This window comes from Amblyraja radiata, chromosome 29, assembly GCF_010909765.2.
Source record: "Amblyraja radiata isolate CabotCenter1 chromosome 29, sAmbRad1.1.pri, whole genome shotgun sequence".
NCBI lineage: Eukaryota > Metazoa > Chordata > Chondrichthyes > Rajiformes > Rajidae > Amblyraja > Amblyraja radiata.
Genome location: NC_045984.1, coordinates 26764731 through 26785709, shown reverse-complemented (window position 1 = coordinate 26785709; position 20979 = coordinate 26764731). Strand labels below are relative to the sequence as shown.

The following is a 20979-nucleotide window of genomic DNA, read 5'->3' as shown; positions in this document are numbered from 1 at the left end:
TCCTCAACAGTCCCACTGAATGAACTCTCAATTGCGTTCAATTTGTCTCTGGTGCTGTGAGGCAACAAACTCGACCGCTGCGCCACTGTGCGGTGAATTGTTTATATGTTCACTGGCAGCAGGCATATCTAGGGCAACATACAGTCCCCTCTGTACGAGCTTATCGTGGTCTACTCTCTGAAGCACCAAAATGAGACCATTCAGCCCCTTGAATGTGTGGTCTGTAATTGAAGAAAGTCAGGCCCATCCATATCTCAGCCCAAACCTCAGCTCACACCTCAAGTGGCACGGTGGCGCAGCGCTAGAGTTGCTGTCGTAAGGGCCTGCCCCACTTTCACGACCTAATTCACGACCTCTGCCAAGTTTGCCCTTGACTCATACTCGCTAGTCGTAGGTACTCGTGGCATCAAGTAGGTCGGGCCGTTTTTCTAGCCTGATGAAAAATGTCCACAAGTAAAAAAGATCGTGAATTAGGTCGTGAAAGTGGCGCAGGCCCTTAACAGCGCCAGAGACCCGGGTTCGATCCCGACTACGGGATCCGCGTGGGTTTTCTCCGAGATCTTCGGTTTCCTCCCACTCCAAAGACGTACAGGTTTGTAGGCTAATTGGCTGTGTTTAATTGTAAATTGTCCCTCGTGTGTGTATGTGTGTGTGTGTGTGTGTGTGTGTGTGTGTGTGTGTATGTGTGTGTGTGTGTGTAGGGTAGTGTTAGTGTGCGGGGATCACTGGTCGGTGCGGACTCGGTGGGCCGAAGGGCCTGTTTCAGCGCTGTATCTCTAAACTAAACTAAACTAAACTAAACTAAACTAAATGACTCACCTTTGTTCGGTAATCTTTATCCTGCTACCCAGTAACAATCACCATTCAGCTTTATTTTCCTTTCAAAGGTCTTGCTTACAACTGCTTGAGTCATGTTTCCGGTTAATTCAATTGGCTCTGTTATATTGATATATTATAGTTGGTCTAATTACTTAAGAGATTATTCAACTCTATTTATAGTCTATATCAATGATAAAGTTGAAAGGAATATTCCTTTTGTTGCCGGGTTTACGGATGTAACTGAGTCCGTACCGGGTTTGGGGATGTAACAAAGTGGAGTGCCCGAGTCAGCAGTTCTTGCCCCTCAATAGTTTCCTTCTTACATAAGCTCACAGTTTCTCGGAGGAGAATTAGGCCATTCGGCCCATCAAGTCTACTCCGCCATTCACTCATGGCTGATCTATCTCTCCATCCTAACCCCATTCTCCTGCCTTCTCCCCATAACCCCTGACACCCGTACTAATCAAGAATCTGTCTATCCCTGCCCAATTGTCTTGGCCTCCACAGCCGTCTGTGGCAAAGAATTCCACAGATTCACCACCAGATTCACTGCACATTCTAGAGGATGGCACGGTCGTGAGTTGCTGCATTACAGAGTTTGCAACACCAGAGACCCGGGTTTGATCCTGACTACAGGTGCTGTCCGTAGGGAGTTTGTACGTTCTCCCCGTGACCACGTGCGTTTGCTCTGAGATCTTCAGTTTCACACACACTTCCACACACACACTTTTGTAAGTTAATTGGCTCGGTATAAGCGTAAATTGCCCCGAGCTTGTGTGTACGATAGTGTTAATGTGCAGGGATCGCTGGTCAGCGCAGACTCGGTGGGCCGAAGGGCCTGTTTCTGCGCTGTTTTTCTAAACTAAACTAAACGTTGAGATGAGGACCTTGTGATTCTGCACTGGGATGTTTTCACTGAGTGGAACAGCCAAAGCGTGGCCAATGTGTTTGATACAGGAAAGTGTGGGCTTGTGCGGAAGTCTGCAATACGTTACCGAGCTGTGTGCAAAGAAAATAATTTCACTGTATATAAGGTTATATGGAATAGGAGTAGAATTGATTTGATTTGACTTGACTTGAATTAGGCCATTTGGCCCATTAGGTGTCCTCCGCCATCCAATCATAGCTGATCTATCTCTCCCTCCCCTATTCTCCTGCCTTCTCCCCATAATCTCAAGAACCAAGAATACTAATGAAGAATCTATCCATCTCTGCATTAAAAATATCTACTGACTTGGCCTCCACAGCCATCTGTGGCAAAGAATTCCACAGATTCACCACCCTCCGACTAAGGAAACTAAAGAAATGTCTCCTTCCTAAAAGAATGTCCTTTAAATCCTGAGGCTATGACCTCTAGTCCTAGTCTCCCCCACTAGTGGAAACATCCTCTCCACATCCAATATCCATATATATGTACATGTGACAAAAAAGCACCATTGACTACTGACCATTGAAGAGTCAGGATGATGGATTTACCTCGGAGACTCTGGAGATGGAGTCATTGAATGTATTCAAGGCTGAGATGGATTTTCTGGCTGTACTGGAGGCAGGGTAATGTGGATACAGGGTGCGGGTGCCAGGGGTTATGGGGCGAAAGCAGGAGAATGGGGTTGAGAGGGAAGGATAGATCAGCCGTGATTGAATGGAGGAGGAGACTTGATGGGCTGAGCGGCCTTATTCTGCTCCTGGACCCTATGAACCTATGACACCAGACCCACATCAAACTAAAGTCTTCAGTCAAAGTGAAATCTGTGGAATTCATTGCCACAGACTCATGTGGAGGCCAAGTTATTGGGTATTTTTAAAGCAGAGATTGATAGGTTTTTGATTCGTAAGAGGGTTAGAGGTTACGTGAAGAAGGCAGGAGAATGGGGTTAGACAATAGACAATAGACAATAGGTGCAGGAGTAGACCATTCGGCCCTTCGAGCCAGCACCGCCATTCAATGTGATCATGGCTGATCATCCCCAATCAGTACCCCGTTCCTGCCTTCTCCCCATATCCCCTGACTCTGCTATTTTTAAGAACCCTATCGAGCTCTCTCTTGAAAGCATCCAGAGAACCCGCCTCCACCGCCCTCTGAGGCAGAGAATTCCACGTTGAGAGGGATAGATAGATCAGTCGTAATCGAATGGTGGACCAGACTCGATGGACCGAATGGCCTTATTCTGACTTTTGGTCTCATGTCTCTGGACACTGAAGTTCAACCTTGACTGTAATACCCACATCCCGTGAAAGAACAGCTGGAACCACCAGTATTAGAGGCGGGAGGTAATCACTAGACTTAGTAAACCCATATGATCGAATGTTTCACCGACTGCGAGTTGGTAGTGACTCACTATTTGGCACCTCCTGCTTAAGGGCCTGTCCCACTTAGGTGACTACAGGCGACTAGGCTGTCGCCACATGGTTGCCGGGGTGTCGCCTGTACGGTCGTGAGTCGTCTCCTCAGTCGCCCAAAGGGTCGTAGCGTCTTTCTGGTCATCGCTGGATTTTCAACGTTGAAACATTTTCAGAGACAGTCGGTGACAGTGGGTTTGTCGCCAGGTTAACGTAGGTTGTTGCTGGTGCTGACTTCGGATTTATTTTTGTTAAAGTAATGATTCTATTTCAGATTTTATGTTGAAGGGGGGGGGGGGGGGTCCAGTCACCGGTTTTTCAGCGACCTGCTATGACTATGACAGTCGCCTAAAAATAGCGTAAGTGGGACAGGCCCATTACTCAGCTCTGACTATTCGGTGAACTCAGTTCTGTGTACATGTATCTTGAACATCGAACAACGTTCAAGGAAGTCAAGATACAATGTTCAAGATTCTTATTAGTCACCAAGTTGTCTCATTATAAATAGGGCCAGCAATGCAAGCCTGTGCTGCCATAAACATAGATCATGATCCATCAGCCTGAAGAATGGTCCAAACCCGAAACGTCACCTCTGGTCTTTACAGATACAGCACGGAAACAGGCCCTTTGGCCCACGGTCCAACGCTGACCAGAGACCACTAGCACACTAGCACTATCCTACACATGAGGGACAATTTACAATTAACCCACAAACTTGTACGTCTTCGGATTGTGGGAGAACGTACGAACTCCGTGCAGACAGCGCCTGTAGTCAGGATCAAACCCAGGTCTCTGGTGCTGCAAGGTAGAAAATATACCGCTGGGCCACCCCACTGTGTCACCTCCTCCATGTTCTCCAGCTGCCCGACCTGCTGAGTTACTCCGGCGTTTGTTTAAGAAGGAACTGCAGATGCTAGAAAATCGAAGGTACACAAAAATGCTGGAGAAACTCAGTGGGTGCAGCAGCATCTATGGAGCGAAGGAAATAGGCAACGTTTCGGGACAAAACCCTTCTTCAGACTGATGGGGGTGGGGGGGGGGGGGGGGGAGAAGAAAGGAAAAAGGAGGAGGAGGAGCCCGAGGGCTGAGGGAGAGATAGGAAGGGGAGGAGACAGCAAGGGCTAACAAAATTGGGAGAATTCAATGTTCATGCTCCCAGGATGCAGACTCCCCAAGCGGAATATGAGGTGCTGTTCCTCCAATTTCCGGTGTTGCTCGCTCTGGCCATGGAGGAGACCCAGGACAGAGAGGTCGGATGGGGAATGGGAGGGGGAGTTGAAGTGCTGAGCCACCGGGAGGTCAGGTTGGCTAATGCGGACCGAGCGGATGTGTTCGGCGAAACGATCGCCAAGCCTCCGCTTGGTCTCACCGATGTAGATCAACTGACATCTAGAGCAGCGGATACAATAGATGAGTTTGGAGGAGATGCAGGTGAACCTCTGTCGCACCTGGAACGACTGCTTGGGTCCTTGAATGGAGTCGAGGGGGGAGGTAAAGCGACAAGTGTAGCATCTCTTGCCGGTACTTGTGTGTGTATTTTTAAATAGTGAGAGACTGACAGGTTCGGTGGTCAGAGGGAAAGGTTCGGTGTGGGGGAGGATTGGTTTTGCAGCTGTGAGCAATCTCTTCAGACAATAGCGAAGAAAGGAAGGTCAGACATAAGCTTGTTCCCTGAGTCAACCCTGTGTAACAGCTGAAACTGAATGGCCTTGTTGCCCCAGGGAACAATTATGTGAGTATTATTCAAACAGAACCCTCTCTTGGTGTAATACTTATAAATCTCTGGCATAAGTGAACACAGGTATGCTTCTAATCAAATGGAAAGCAAAGCAATCAGAGTGGGGGAATCGAGGACCAGAGGACATAGGTTCAAGGTGAAGGGGGAAAGATTTAATAGGAATCTGAGGGGGATCTTTTTCACACACAAAAAGGGTGGTGGGTGTATGGAACGAGCTGCCAGAGGAGGTAGTTGAGGCCGGGACTATCCCAATGTTTAACAGGTACATGGATAGGACAAGTTTGGAGCGATATGGACCAAGCGCAGGCAAGTGGGACCAGTGTAGCTGGGACATCTTCTTGCGTTTGAGGCAGCAGAGGTTATGTGACCTCTGCGGCCAGTTCAATGTCCTATTGTCGAGGGCCATGAGGTCCACCCCTCCACCAAGGGGGGCGGAGGGCAGCTCAGTCGGAAATGACGTGCTGCTGCCGCGCTGTTTGCTTGTCCGCTCCACACACACGCAGGCTGCTGATGAACGCAGCCCCCAGCGACCCCTGCACAGAGCCGGTTCAGGGCGACCCATTCTTTGCGGGGCAGGTTTCGAGCCGGGTGGGGCTGAGGTGTTCGGTGCTACAGTGAATTGTGGAGGTCGCAGTATCTATTATCTGAATGGTGGCCGATTAGGAAAAGGAGAGATGCAACGAGACCTGGGTGTCATGGTACACCAGTCATTGAAAGTGGGCATGCAGGTGCAGCAGGCAGTGAAGAAATCGAATGGTATGTTTGCATTCATAGCAAGAGGATTTGAGTATAGGAGCAGGGAGGTTCTACTGCAGTTGTACGGGGTCTTGGTGAGACCACACCTGGAGTATTGCGTACAGTTTTGGTCTCCTAATCTGAGGAAAGACATTCTTGCCATAGAGGGAGTACAGAGAAGATTCACCAGACTGATTCCTGGGATATCAGGACTTTCATATGAAGAAAGACTGGATAGACTCGGCTTGTACTCGCTAGAATTTAGAAGATTGAGGGGGGATCTTATAGAAACGTATAAAATTCTTAAGGGGTTGGACAGGTTAGATGCAGGAAGATTGTTCCCAATGTTGGGTAAGTCCAGAACAAGGGGTCACAGTTTAAGGATAAGGGGGAAGTCTTTTAGGACCGAGATGAGAAAACTTTTTTCACACAGAGAGTAGTGAATCTGTGGAATTCTCTGCCACAGAAAGTAGTTGAGGCCAGTTCATTGGCTATATTTAAGAGGGAGTTAGATGTGGCCCTTGTGGCGAAAGGGATCAGGGGGTATGGAGAGAAGGTAGGTACAGGATACTGAGTTGGATGATCAGCCATGATCATATTGAATGGCGGTGCAGGCTCGAAGGGCCGAATGGCCTACTCCTGCACCTATGTTCTATGTTTCTATATCACTCTATGACTCTAAACAGCCAAATTAATCTTTATTTAGCTTAGTTTATTGCCACATGTACCGAGCGAAGAGATTTTTTGTTGCGTGCTAACCAGTCAGCGGAAAAACTATTTGTTTAGGAAGGAACTGCAGATGCTGGAAAATCGAAGGTAGACAAAAGTACTGGAGAAACTCAGCGGGTGCGGCAGCATCATCTATGGAGCGAAGGAAATAGGCAACGTTTCGGGACGAAACGTTGCCTATTTCCTTCGCTCAATAGATAATAATGTTCAGTGCAAGGTAAAGCCCGATTAAAGATAGTCTGAGGGTCTCCAATGAGATAGATGGGAGGTCGGGACCCCTCTCTGGTTGGTGGTAGGATGGTTCAGTCGCCTGATAACAAACAGCTGGGAAGAAACTGTCCCTGAATCTGGAATCTTTTAAACTGGGCCCAGTGTTATTTGGAGGCGTTTAATTGCCCTGTACATGAAAGACTGGTCACAAACTAGATGTGTGACTGAGCTGTGATTCAACAGGGTGCAAGTTCTTTATCTATACCTCCTGCTATTGTCTCCGACGTGAACAGTCAACTCCAGACTAAACGCTGAAGTGAACTTGTTGCAGTCTCGCTGAAACATCCGTTTGTTCCCCGCTGAGTCATAGGATCAAAGCGATGACACAGCACGTGGGCAACACTCCCTGACCGAGGTCAACTTCACCTGGGTGCCTGCTCAATGTCTGAATGGATTCCTGGCCTCCGCTCTGCATTCCTGCTTGCTCCCCCACTGACTCCCCACAGATCCCTTGGGAGAGAGCGGAGAAGAAGGAGCTATTTCCTTCGCTCCATAGATGATGCTGCCGCACCCGCTGAGTTTCTCCAGCACTTTTGTCTACCTTCGATTTTCCAGCATCTGCAGTTCCTTCTTAAACAAATAGTTTTTCCGCTGACTGGTTAGCACGCAACAAAGAATCTCTTCGCTCAGTACATGTGGCAATAAACTAAGCGAAATAAAGATTAATTTGGCTTTTTAGAGTCATAGAGTGATATAGAAGAGAAGCGGGAGAGTTGCTGCCTTACAACACCAGAGACCTGGGTTCGATCCCGACCATGGGTTCTCTCTGTACGGAGTTTGTACGTCCTCCCCCGTGACCTGCATGGGTTTTCTCCGAGATCTTTGGTTTCCTCCCACACTCCAGAGACGTACAGGTTAATTGGCTCTGTATAATTGTAAATTGTCCCTAGTGTTACTGTGCGGGGATCGCTGGTCAGCATGGACTCGGTGGGCCGAAGGGCCTGTTTCCATGCTGTACCTCTAAACTAAAGTATATAAATTCAAGTTCAAGTTCAAGTTTAGTTTATTCGTCACATACACATACGAGATGTGCAGTGAAATGAAATTATGAGAGGCATAGATTGGGTAGACAGTCAGAACCTTGTTCCCAGGATGAAAATATCAAAGACTAGAAGGCATAGCTTTAAGGTGAGAGGGGCAAGTTTAAAGGAGATGTACGGGACAAGTTTTTTACACAGAGGGTGGTGAGTGCCTGGAATGTTCTACTAGGGGTGGCGGTGGAGACAGATGCAATAGTGAGGCTTCTGGATATGCAGGGTATGGATCTTGTGCCGAAAAGAGTTGGTCTTGGCATCATGTTTAGCACAGACATTGTGGGCTGAAGGGCCTGTTCCTGTGCTGTACCATTCTATGTTCTAGGTACTGGAGCTGCAGAAGTACTGGGGGAGGGTCAAATCAAATCAAGTCGAGAGAGTTTATTGTCATGTGTCCCAGATAGGACAATGAAATTCCTGCTTGCTGCAGCACAACAGAATATTATAAGCATAAATACAGAACAGTTCAGTTCAATATACACATAAATAAACAGATAAAGTGCAATATTCTGTTACAGTTCAGAGTCTGTTTGTTGGCAGGTTTAATAGCCTGATGGCTGTGGGGAAGCAGCTGTTCCTGAACCTGGTTGTAACAGATTTCAGGCACCTGTACCTTCTGCCCGATGGTAGCGGAGGGATGAGTGTGTGGCCAGGATGGTGTGGGTCCTTGATGATGCCGGCTGCCTTTTTGAGGCAGCGACTGCGATAGATCCCCTCGATGGTGGGGAGGTCAGAGCCGATGATGGACTGGGCAGAGGTCACAACTTTCTGCATCCTTTTCCGCTCCTGGGTGAGGGTGGAGATTGTGGAGCCAAATGTTTTTCGCTATTTTTGAACATGGCACGGTGACACAGCAGTAGAGTTGCTGCCTTACAGCGCCAGAGACCCGGGTTCAACCCTGACTACGGGTGCTGTCTGTACGGAGTTTGCACGTTCTCCCCGTGACCTGCGTGGGTTTTCTCCGGGATCTCCGGTTTCCTCCCACACTCCAAAGCCCTACGGGCGTGTGGGCTAATTGGCTTGGTAAAATTGTAAATTGCCCCTAGTGTGTGTGTGTGTGTGTGTAGGATAGTGTGAGTGTGCGGGGATCGCTGGTCGGCACTGACTCGGTGGGCCGAAGGGCCTTTTTCTGCTCAGTATCTCTAAACTAAACCAGTCTGAAGAAGGGTCTCGACCTGAAACGTCACCCATTCCTTCTCTCCTTCTCTCGCCTGTCTCGCTGAATGAGTTTACTCCAACATTTTGTGTCTAGAAGCTAAAGACCGGTCCGGTCACGAGGTGAACCTACAGATACAACACTGTTGGACTGAAGGTGTTTGTGCTTCATTAGAATGACTGGAGGACTGGAGATTAATGGAGGTATCGATGCCGTGTCAACGTTCAGGCATCAGACACAGTGAGTTTCAGTGAGGAGCGAGGTCACTGGGCAATTTACCATCTGTCCTGCACAGGCAACCTGCCAATCGCCACCCCGAATCTCTAATTAACAGCTGCGAAATGCAGTGTGGCCTTCTGGAGATTAATGAGACAGCTTCAAGAGCAACTGTCAGCCACCTGGGGCCTGGGCTGCCTGCCTGCCTGCCTGTGTCCTTCCCAGCTCAACAGCGAGCCACAGAGTTAAAGCCTTGTCCCACTGTACGAGTTCATTCAAGAGTTCTCCCGAGTTTGCCCTGATTCGAACTCGGAGATTTACACTAATGGCCGCTCGACTTTACTCGGGGCTCGAGAGCGGCCATTACCGTAATTCAACACGTTGAAAAATCTTCACGGGTCTTCCCGAGCTTTCCCGAGCACCTGCCGTTAGCGTTACGAGCCGCTAAGAGACGTCCCCGAGCTCCGACGTACCCGCTACGTGCGTTCTAGGCGCTTACCACGAGTCTGATTTTTTATTTTAAACTCGGGAGAGCTCTTGAATGAACTCGTACAGTGGGACAGGGCTGTTACACAGCTCGGGAACAGGCCCTTCGGCCCAACTCATCCATTCCGACCCAATGGCCTAACCAAGCTCGTCCCACTTGTGTCCTCCTGGGACCTTATCTCTCCAAAGGTTTCTTATCTATGTACCACGGAGTCTTTTAAATGTCGTCATTCATTGCACCTGCCTCCAGGGGCAGCTCAGCGGGTAAAACTACTGCCTCGCTACGCCAGAGGCACAGGTTCGATCCCGACCACGGGTGCTGTCTGTACGGAGTTTGCCCTGTGACCGTGTGGGTTTTCTCCGGGTGCTCCGGTTTCCTCCCACACTCCAAACACATGCAGGTTATGAAGGTTATTTGGTTTTGGTTACAAATTGTAAATTGTCCCCAGGGCGTAGGATAGCATTACTGGGTGGGTCAAAGGGCCTGTTTCCGCGCTGTATCTCTAAACTAAACTGAATGAAACTCCACCACTTCCTCTGGTACATTATTCCATGTATGGAGCAGTCTCCATCTGAAAAAGTTGCCCCTCGGGTCACTTTTAAATCTTTCCTCTCTTACCTTAAACCTCTAGTTTGAGGCTCCCTGACTCTGGGAACAGAAATAGGTCAGGTGACTATTCGGCTTCCCTGTGTTCATCCTGGTTTTATAAGGTTACCCCTCAGGCTCCGACACACCAGAGGAATATTCCACAGCCCACCCAGCCTCTGCTTGTGACACAAACCCTCCAGACCTGGTCACTTGAATGGACACAAAGTGCTGGAGTAACTCGGCGGGTCAGACAGCATCCCTGGAGAACATGGATCGGTGGCATTTCGGGTCGGGACCCTTCTTCAAACTTCCTGTCAGAGAGTGAGAGGATTTGCCCCATGAAGGTCAGGCCATTGCTCGAAAGTGAAGGCACTGAAGTCAAACGTCTCATCTTGGGTTGAGTCAGAGTTCAGTGACGGGGGCATGGAGAATTAGGGCCGCACTCCAGCCCTGTGCGGAGGTGAACGCTGCACCCTCTGGCTGTACTCAGTGACGGAGCATGAAGATACATCCTGGAATCCAGCCCTTTGGCCCAAACATGTCCACACCGATCATCGATCACCAGTTCACACTCGTTCTAATGTTACTTCCTCATCCGCTCCCTACACACTAGGGGCAATTTGGAGAGGCAGATTGACCTACAAGCCCGCACGTCTTTGCGATGTGGGATGAAACCGGAGCACCCGGAGAAAACCCACGCAGTCACAGTGAGAATGTACAAACTCCTCACAGACAGCACCAGAGGTCAGGATCGAACTTGGGTCTTAGGTGCTGTGAGGCAGCGAGCTCTACCACTGCGTTACTGAGCCACTGAGTGTATGTCAGTGGAGATATTAATCCTATTCTCTGTCTCTCTCTCCCTCTCTCTCTCCCTCCCTCCCTCCCTCTCTCTCATTCAGATGGACATAAAAGATTGGCCGTAAGTGTTGTAAAGGGTTAAGTGCCTGTCCATGTTCAATGTGATGAATACTCAATCCCTGGGACAGACACACAGTGCTGGAGTAACTCAGTGGGTCAGGCAGCATCTCTGGAGAGAAGGAATAGGTGACGTTTCGGGTCGAGACCCCTCTCCATTCTGAAACGTCACCTGTTCCTTCTCTCCAGAGATGCCGTCTGACCCGCTGAGTTACTCCAGCGTTTTGCCTCTTATCCTCGGTTTCGAACCAGCACCTGCAGTTCCTTCCTACTCTATCCCTGGGAATGTCTCTGTGTCTGTGGCTCTGGGTAAACGCAGCCCATTGCAACGAAGGTAGGAACACAGCGGAAGAGCGGCGTTAATCATTGAGAGGAGCGGTGGTTCACAAAGGTGGCTCACCGCGGTTTCACTCAAGGACTCGGAAAGGGCGATAAACGCTGGCCTTGACAACAAAGCCCACATTCCACAGAGGGAATAAAAAAGCTAGCCGACGTGGATCAAGAGGAATGTTAATGTGCTACTAACTGTACCTGCCCAGTTCCAGGTATTATTTACACAACGCGCTTGAAGTCGGGCCACTTGCATCGTTTGACCTCTTGCGTTGCCCGCACTCTGTATCCCGTGACCCGAGCTTCAAAGGCAGGTCGCTGGCATCCACATCAGGGTGAATGACCCTTAGACCAAATGTCATCAAAACCCCCACCCAGTCAGGTTTTAATCAGGGACAGGCCGATACCATCGAATCCTAAGAATGTACTTGTTCAGTTTTCAGTACATGCGACAGACACCACAACATGGAGCATTGAATGATCGGACCACGACCAGACAGCGGTGCTGAACTACTATCTACCTCATTGGTGACGCTCAGACTATCCTTGATCGAACTTTGCTGGCTTTACTTTACATTGAACGTTATTCCCTTATCATGTATCTAAAGGCAACGTTTCGGGTCGAGACCCTTCTTCTTCATAGAAACATAGACAATAGGTGCAGGAGTAGGCCATTCGGCCCTTCGAGCCTGCACCGCCATTCAATATGATCATGGCTGATCATCCAACTCAGTATCCCGTCCCTGCCTTCTCTCCATACCCCCTGATCCCTTTAGCCACAATGGCCACATCTAACTCCCTCTTAAATATAGCCAATGAACTGGCCTCAACTACCTTCTGTAGCAGAGAATTCCAGAGATTCACCACTCTCTGTGTGAAAAATGTTTTTCTCATCTCAGCCCTAAAAGATTTCCCCTTATCCTTAAACTGTGACCCCTTGTTCTGGACTTCCCCAACATCGGGAACAATCTTCCTGCATCTAGCCTGTCCAAACCTTCATGTATATGTGTATATGAGTATGTGTATATACACACACACACACACACGGTGAGCTTTTTTTCTCGTTTATTATCTTGTTTACAGTGTACTGTGTCCACTTATTCTGCTGTGCTGCTGCAAGTAAAGGATTTCATTGTTCTATCTGGGACATACGACAATAAAACACTCTTGTCTCTTCTGTGTTTCTCCGTTGCGGAGTCATGTCTTGCTTGCCGGGCGGGCAGAGAGAGTGAGCATAGCTGTGAAGGGAACAGCCAGAAGTCTTGCTCAACACACCAGGCGGTGATTCAAGGTAGACAAAATTGCTGGGGAAACTCAGCGGGTGCGGCAGCATCTGTGGAGCGAAGGAAATAGGCAACGTTTCGGGCCGAAACCCTTGGGTTTCGGCCCGAAACGTTACCTATTTCCTCCTGAAGAAGGGTTTCGCCCATTTCCTTCGCTCCATAGATGCTGCCGCACCCTCTGAGTTTCTCCAGCAATTTCGTCTACCTTCGATTTTCCAGCATCTGCAGTTCCTTCTTGAACAGACCTGGTCACGTGGATCTATTCAAAGAGTGAGGAACACTCTAGGTGCCCTGACAACGCCCTTGCCCAGACCAGATCACCGCGGCAGATAAAGCCGCACAATCATTCCAATGCTGTTTGCAGACCAGTCACATCATGTTACGCTGGAAGTCTGAAATGTAATTAAACTCGTTATCTGGGAGAACGCTGAATAAACTCACCAGCCTTTGATGTTCGTGCTTGTCCAAACACTCGAATGTACTGACTGTTCCTGCAGCACATTCGTCGGCCTCAGATCACCAGCAACGGTGGGGGTCAAGGAAAGAGCGTTCACCTCGCGGCCCTGTTTCCACCAATCTTCCCACCACCACGCACAAGAAGCACAGGACAGAGCGTTTAAGAAGGAACTGCAGATGCTGGAAAATCGAAGGTACACAAAAATGCTGGAGAAACTCAGCGGGTGCAGCAGCATCTATGGAGCGAAAGTTATAGGCAACGTTTCGGGCCGAAACCCTTCTGACGACAGATGGCACAATGGGCTAAGTGTTCGGTTGGCAACCGGAAGGTAGCTGGTTCGAATCCCGCTTGGAGTGCATACTGTCGTTGTGTCCTTGGGCAAGACACTTCACCCACCTTTGCCTGTGTGTGTCCTTGGGCAAGACACTTCACCCACCTTTGCCTGTGTGTGTGGATGTAATTATGTGAAGCACTTTGGGGTCAATGCAAGTTGACTAAAAATGTGCTATATAAATAAAGAAATTTAAAATTTTAAAATAGGCAACGTTTCCTTCGCTCCATAGATGCTGCCGCACCCGCTGAGTTTCTCCAGCAATTTTGTCTACCTTTAATCACCCAAAACCCTTCTTCAGAAGGAAATAAGTAACGTTTCGGGCCGAAACATTTCTTCAGAAGGAAATAGGTAACGTTTCTCCGTGCAGAGAGCGCCTGTAGTCAGGATCAAACCCGGGTCTCTGGTACTGCAAGGCAGAAAATATACCGCTGGGCCACCCCACTGTGTCACCTCCTCCATGTTCTCCAGCTGCCCGACCTGCTGAGTTACTCCGGCGTTTGTTTAAGAAGGAACTGCAGATGCTAGAAAATCGAAGGTACACAAAAATGCTGGAGAAACTCAGTAGGTGCAGCAGCATCTATGGAGCGAAGGAAATAGGCAACGTTTCGGGACGAAACCCTTCTTCAGACTGATGGGGGGGGGGGGGGGGGGAGACGAAAGGAAAAAGGAGGAGGAGGAGCCCGAGGGCTGAGGGAGAGATAGGAAGGGGAGGAGACAGCAAGGGCTAACAAAATTGGGAGAATTCAATGTTCATACCCCTAGGATGCAGACTCCCCAAGCGGAATATGAGGTGCTGTTCCTCCAATTTCCAGTGCTGCTCGCTCTGGCCATGGAGGAGACCCAGGACAGAGAGGTTTGTGCAGCTGCTGAGAAGTGCGTTCAGCTCTGGCTGGACAACTTCCGATCTTGTGTGTGGACTCGATATGAAGACCAGTAATGGTGGACATGAACCTTCTCCCCCCCCAAAGACCAGTCCTACTGTCTCCCACCACATTTTATCTCTGTTTGCTTTGTTGTTACCTTCACCCAACTTGCAATGATCTCTCCTCCATTTTCCTTGATCTCCATTCCCTCTGTTCTGTTTTCATAAAAACATAGAAAGATAGAAAATAGGTGCAGGAGTAGGCCATTCAGCCCTTCCAGCCAGCATCGCCATTCAATACGATCACGGCTGATCGTCCAAAATCTGTACCCCATTCTGGCTTTTCCCCACATCCCTTGATTCCCTTAGCACTAAGAGCTAAATTGAAGCCAAGATTGAACTTATGCCGCTGTCCCACTTAGGAAACCTGAACGGAAACCTCTGGAGACTTTGCGCCCCACGCAAGGTTTCCGTGCGGTTCCCGGAGGTTTTTGTCAGTCTCCCTACCTGCTTCCACTACCTGCAACCTCCGGCAACCACCAGCAACCTCCGGGAGCCGCACGGAAACCTTGGGTGGGGCGCAAAGTCTCCAGAGGTTTCCGTTCAGGTTTCCTAAGTGGGACAGGGGCATTACTTTCTTTCTCTCGTTCCTTTTTTTCCTTTTTTTCCTTTTCCGCCTTCCATCACAGGGAGGAATGTGGAGGAGTCACTGTAGTGGATGTTTATGTTAAAATGTATTTTGTGGCTTTTTATTGATATGACTGTATGCCAAATCAAATTCCTTGTATGTTGCAAAACGTACTTGGTAAATAGAGTATGATTATGATTAAATCTAACTCGCTCTTGAAAACATCCAGCGAATTGGCCTCCACTGCCTTCTGTGGCAGAGAATTCCACCGACTCACAACTCTCTGGGTGAAAACGTTTTGAGGCTGCAGGGTGACTGCCGAAGATAGACACAAAACGCCGGAGTAACTCAGCGGGACAGGCAGCGTCTCTGGAGAGAAGGAATGGGTGACGTTGCGGGTCGAGTCGCTCCACAAGTCCAGCAACATCCCCTCTCTGCCCACAGCCCCTGTCCTGCCTACATTATGCACAAGTTTAGAAGGATGAGAGGATGGTTCTCATTGAAACATATAAGATTGTTAAGGGCTTGGACACACTAGAGGCAGGAAACATGTTCCCGATGTTGGGGGAGTCCAGAACCAGGGGGCCACAGTTTAAGAATAAGGAATAAGCCAGTTAGAACGGAGACGAGGAAACACTTTTTCTCACAGAGAGTGGTGAGTCTGTGGAATTCTCTGCCTCAGAGGGCGGTGGAGGCAGGTTCTCTGGATGCCTTCAAGAGAGAGCTAGATATGGCTCTTAAAAGTAGTGGAGTCTGGGGATATGGGGAGAAGGCAGGAACGGGGTACTGATTGGGGATGATCAGCCATGATCACATTGAATGGCGGTGCTGGCTCGAATTGCCGAATGGCCTACTCCAGCACCTATTGTCTATTGTCTAATGTACGTACGTAACAAACATCATGAGTTCATGAGTTCCAGGAACAGAATGAGGCCATTTGGCCCATCAAGTCTACTCTGCCATTCAATCATGGCTGATCTATCTCTCCCTTCCGACCCCATAATCCTGCCTTCTCCCCGTAACCCCGGACACCCGTACTAATCAAGAACTGGTTCTCCATTATCTGTGCAGTTTTTTGATATTCAATTACTGTTTTTTTCCCCTCTAGAACAAAAGTGCCTGGGAGCGGAGGAGATTAACTGAGATGAATAAACTGTGAGGGCTCCCTCCAGGCAGGGTGTAGAGGAAGGATCTAATTGCTTTGGCACAGGTAAATAATTAGAGGGATCTAGGATTAGTTAATTGGTAGGATTAGAAAGAAGGGTAGAATGAATCTATTCATCCAACCAGCGCGGTGTGGAACTCACTGCTGAAGGTGGCAGAAACACTCACCGCATTCATCCGTCTGAAGAAGGGTCTCGACCCGAAACGTCACCCATTCCTTCGCTCCATAGATGCTGCCTCACCCGCTGAGTTTCTCCAGCATTTTTGTCTACCTTCGATAGTTCCAGCATCTGCAGTTCTTTCTTAAACACCATATTTTGTAAAGTTCCTGGATGAGACTTTGAGGGCCAAGGACCAAGCGCAGAGAGGCGAGGTCAACCTCAAGACCATTAGTGGCTAGTAGAGGCAGAATGGGCCACATGGCCTCCACCTGTGCTGTAACTCCCTGTGATTCCCATGAAGTAGATGCATGGAATGAATCGCAGTCAGCTGTTAATGAATGTTCAGACGCCGACCAGAATTGGCTTGAACCGTGAGCGCTGTCAGCTCCAGGAACAATGTAGATGCCTTGGAGAGGGCAAGGTGGAGATTTAGCCCCCCCCGAGTCCAGGCATCGTTCTGGTGAATCTCCAGTTCCAAAGCCTCAACATCCTTCCTGTAATGGGGCAACCATAACTGCACACAAAATGTGGCCTAACCAACGTCCTAAAGTCCTCTAAAGCTGCATCCTTGGATCTCCTAGGATCAGGGATGGTTTTAATCAAAGACCCTATAGCTGAGCAAGATAGACCACTCCTGCTAAATGCAAGGGGGCTGACGTGTAGTACGCAACGGAACGGAACGGAACGTAGGCCTTTTTTTCATCCATTTCCGTAACCGGACCCGAACCGACCCGACCCGACTCGCAGTGGAATCAACGTTGCAGGGGACCAGTTTGTGTTAATAAATTTAAATTCTGAAAATGAGAAGATTTTTACCAAATAACTTTTATTTTTACGAGGATGTTTCCGTAACCGGCTTCCGTCTCCGCACTAGTATCCTACGGGATCTTTGGTGCGGAGACGGAAGCCGGTTACGGAAATGGGGCCATGAATCTGCCCACGACCGTACTACATCTTTTTCGTGGAGTGATATATCTTGCTCGCTATAGGATCTTTGGTTTTAATAGTGAATCTGAAAGGGATGTGACTTCCTTCCCTGCAGCATGACACTGAGCTGAATCACTTCACAGCCACTCCAAGTGTGGACTTACAGGCTGCTCAACCTGTTTAAAATCTGTTGCAGACCTGCTGACTGATGAGAACATCAGAGTTAATTATAAGTTGATAATGGCGTAAATTAAAACCTGTTCTATACTTGATCTCATCAGTAAATGGGATTGAAGTTTCTGTGTGACTGTCTCAACACAGCCTTGAATTCGAGTCCAGAGCATGGTTTGTCACCTGACCTGATCCCTCATGTTGCAATTCTCCTAACGCATTCCCACATGCCTGTGGAGTGAGTGACAAAACCTTGTGTTTAGTTTCGTTTCTCGTCCCGTGTACCGAGGTACAGTGGAAAGCTTTTTGTTGCATGCTAACCAGTCAGCGTAAAGACAATGCATGATTACAATCGATCCGTTTACAGTCATACATGATAAGGGAACGATGTTTAGTGCAAGATAAAGCCAGCAACGTTCAATCAAGGATAGTCCGAGGGTCACCAAAGAGGTGGATAGTAGTTCAGGACCGCTTCCAGGTTGTGGTAAGATGGTCAGAAACATAGAAAATAGGTGCAGGAGTAGGCCATTCGGCCCTTCGAGCCTGCACCTGCATTCAATATGATCATGGCTGATCATCCAACTCAGTATCCTGTACCTGCCTTCTCTCCATACCCCCTGATCCCTTTAGCCACAATGGCCACATCTAACTCCCTCTTAAATATAGCCAATGAACAGGCCTCAACTACCTTCTGTGGCAGAGAGTTCCAGAGATTCACCACTCTCTGTCTGAAAAATGTTTTTCTCATCTCGGTCCTAAAGGATTTCCCTCTTATCCTTAACCTGTGACCCCTTGTCCTGGAGGGGTCTGGGAAAAAACTGTCCCCGAATCTGGAGGTTTGCGTTTTCACACTTCTGTACCTTTTACCCGATGGGAGAGGGGAGAAGAGGGAGTGTCCAGGGTGCGAATCGTCCTCGCCCCTGTGGGTTTGTAGGTTGATTGGCCCTCTGTAAATTGCCCCTAGCGTGTCGCGAGTATACGGGGAAGCGGGCTAACGCGGAATTAGTGCGAACGGGTGATCGATGGTCGGCGTGGACTCGACGTGGACTCGGTGGGTCTGTTTCCATGCTGATTCTTTCAATCCATTCAATCAAATTCAGCTGTACTGCAGAATTGTTTTGCAACAGGTGGAGATGGCAAACAATTGCACAAGTTAATTCATTAATCAAAGTAGTCGAGATAACGATAGCTTGCAGGAGTGATGAGATTGAACTGCACCTGTCTTACCCACACTCTGGCATGGTTACGGTGGGAGTGGTACCCACACCAGTGTGGCTACTGTTCCAACCCTGCCCTGCCTATGTCGAGTTGCCTACATTCATGGTCCTCCTTCACTTCCGATTGGTTAAAGTGCCCCTAGCAACACATCAGAGAACCTTTTTTCTATTTGTGGATAGTTTCTTTACCTGCTCCAATCCTTGCTTGGCGATCGGCTGCCGTTGCCACGGTTGCTGCTTAGTCGCTGGGACAAAGAGGAGGGATGGCTTCACCGGTTCAAGGCTGGGCACTGCCTGATGTCACCCTTGACGTATCGTGGCTGATCTATCTTTCCCTCTCAACCCCATTCTCCTGCCTTCTCCCTGTATTGAATTATCTGTCATTCAAAATAAATTTGAACAAAACGTCGTCACCATACAGCCATAACAATAAAAAGCAAACAAAACTCACAATTACATAATTTAACACAAACATCCATCACAGTGACTCTCCTCCAGGCACCTCCTCACTGTGATGGAAGGTTAAAAATGTCTTATATCTTCCTTGCTCCTTCTCCCGCTGTCAGGCAGTCAAACTGCTACATCGAGGCGATCGAGGCTCCCGATATTGTAACCCCTAACACCCGCACTAATCAAGAATCTGTCAATCTGCGCCTTAAAATAGATCAGAATTGATCAGAATTCCACAGATTCACCACCCTCTGGCTAAACAAATCCCTCCTCATCTCATTTCAGACATTGAAACAGGCCCTTCGGCCCACCGAGCCCACACCAACCATCCATCACCCACCCGTTGATACCAGTTCTAAGTTATCTCACTTTCACATCCATCCCCCTACACGCAAGGGGGCAATTAACCTACAAACCCACACGTCCTTGGGATGTGGGAGGAGACCGGAGCGCCCGGAGGAAACCCACGCGGTCACAGAGAGAACGTGCAAGCTCCACACAGAAAGCAACCGAGGTCAGGTTCAAAACCTGCGCCACTCATGTACTTTGACATAGTTCTGCATTACGGGTGTGGCGGGACTGAGGGAGTTCTGATTACTAGAAGGTTAATGTGGAAATGGTGCAGAGGAGTTTTACCAGACTGATGCCTAGATTAGTGGGTATTAGCCACAGGGAGAGGCTGGACAGGCTTGGATTGTTTTCGCTGGAACGCCGGAGGTTATTGGGAAGCATAAATAGAAACTAGATGAAATTATGAGAAGCATCAACAGTCAGAATGTTTTTCCCAGGGTGCAGAAACCAAATACTAGAGGGCACAGCTTTAAGATGAGAGGGACAAAGTTTAAAAGACAAGTGTGGGGCAGGTGTTTCTACACTGTTGGTGATGGGTGCCCGGAACGTGCTGCCAGCTGTGGTGGTGGAGGCAGATACGATAGTGGCTTTTAAAAGCGTTTTAGATAGGCACGCAGGGAATGGAGGGATACGTGATATGTGTTGCAGGATCGGTGAGGGTCTAGGCTGCCTGGTCAGCACAGACATTGTGGGTCGAAGGGCCTGGTCTTGTGCTGTACTGTTCTATGTCACAGACAGAGGGAGTGCTGCACTGTCTCAAGGGCAGGACTGAGGGCGTTCTACATTACTGTTGACAATAGACAGTAGGTGCAGGAGTAGGCCATTCGGCCCTTCGAGCCAGCACCGCCATTCAAGGTGATCATGGCTGATCATCCCCAATCAGTATCCCCGTTCCTGCCTTCTCCCCATAACCTCGGACACCCGTACTGATCCAAGAATCCTTCCGTCTCTTCCTTAAATACTGACTTGGCCTCCACAGCCTTCTGTGGCAAAGAATTCCACAGATTCACCACCCTCCGACTAAAGAAATTCCTCCTCATCTGCTTCACAAAAGAATGTCCTTTAATTCTGAGGCTATGCCCTCTAGTCCTAGACTCTCCCACTAGTGGAAACATCCGCTCATCATCCAACATTATTGGGTTGCCTGGCTGTAAGTGTTAAAACCACTAGGTTGGGGGAAATGGGTAAAGACCAGTATGGCCCTTTTGGACCGAATGGCCTGTTTGTGCCGTAGGTACTGTGTAATCTTAAACTAATACCAAGGACATTTAGACAGATATATGGATAGGAAGAGTCTGGGCAACGATAGGCCAGGCCTCAGCAAGGTTACCAGCACTATCAAGGACCAGTCTCACCCTGGTCACTCCCTCTTCTCCCCTCTCCCATCGGGCAAGAGGTACAGAAGTGTGAAAACGCACACCTCCCGATTCAGGGACAGTTTCCTCCCAGCTGCTATCAGGCAACGGAACCATCCTACCAACAACTAGAGAGCGGTCCTGAACTACGATCTACCTCATTGGAGACCCTCGGACTCACTTTTATCAGACTTTACTGGACTTTATCTTGCACTAAACGTTATTCCCTTTATCATATATCTGTACACTGTGGACGGCTCGA

General features: G+C 48.8%; 1 long non-coding RNA gene across 1 annotated transcript; it reads left to right on the top strand.

Annotated features, from left to right (window-relative positions):
- Positions 1-1143: 1143 nt before the first annotated feature.
- Positions 1144-19987, top strand: LOC116989517. The gene is made up of 4 exons (XR_004416259.1): positions 1144-1153; positions 4429-4433; positions 6788-6791; positions 19852-19987. It is a non-coding gene; the product is annotated as an uncharacterized LOC116989517 (long non-coding RNA).
- The last annotated feature ends 992 nt before the right edge of the window (positions 19988-20979 follow it).